Raw genomic sequence first — 780 nt, 5'->3', positions numbered from 1 at the left:
ATCTATCATACCTGGCATGATAGTTTAAAGGACTTTTCCCAGTATGCCAGAGCTGTGGACTGACATCTTTGTCTTTTCTTCTCTTTACCCTCCATTCTCTCCTTTCTGCACTCTTTTATTTTACTTTCTCTTCTCTCCATGTAATGTTAACTTACCCTCTCCATCATTGCGTCAATAGAGAATTTTGTAAATGCGAATATACTATAGTGGACCCCAGGTTCCGAGGACTTGGATCAGGGAATATGTGATTTCTTACATGAAAAACGAGCCCTACAGACCTCAATTCGGGGGAGCTGCATGGAGTACTGTGGGGGCTCTCTCTGGGCACAGCAAGATCCCCAGAGGGGGTGCCCAGGGGACCTCTCGGTCTCCTTAGTGGGTCCTCTCGAATATGATAACGGGTATAGGCAAGATCCCAAGTAAGAGGCACGTTATAACGCGATGACAACAGGCTCCTGATTCTCATATTATTGCATATTGAATTTATTCGTCTTCTCTTTTTTCAATGCAAACAGTATGTGTTCATTAATTTCTCTGATATTATGACTCTTTACATTTTTGTCAAATGTTGGAAACAATAAAAATCTTTTGAAAGTAAAAAAAAAGATTGATAATCAAGAATGTGTGGATTATTGTTTCAACGCTCCAACACTTTTGTTGTGCTCTAATGGGTGTTTTCTGTGACAATGGGTGTTATTTCCTAAGGGCAAATCCACTTTGCACTACAAGTGCAGTTTCAACTGCACTTGTAGTGCAAAGTGTCTTTGCCTTTAGTAAATA

Source organism: Aquarana catesbeiana, linkage group LG04 (genome assembly GCF_042186555.1).
Source record: "Aquarana catesbeiana isolate 2022-GZ linkage group LG04, ASM4218655v1, whole genome shotgun sequence".
NCBI classification, from domain to species: domain Eukaryota; kingdom Metazoa; phylum Chordata; class Amphibia; order Anura; family Ranidae; genus Aquarana; species Aquarana catesbeiana.
The sequence above is the reverse complement of the archived record's forward strand: the minus strand, read 5'-3'. Positions refer to the sequence as shown.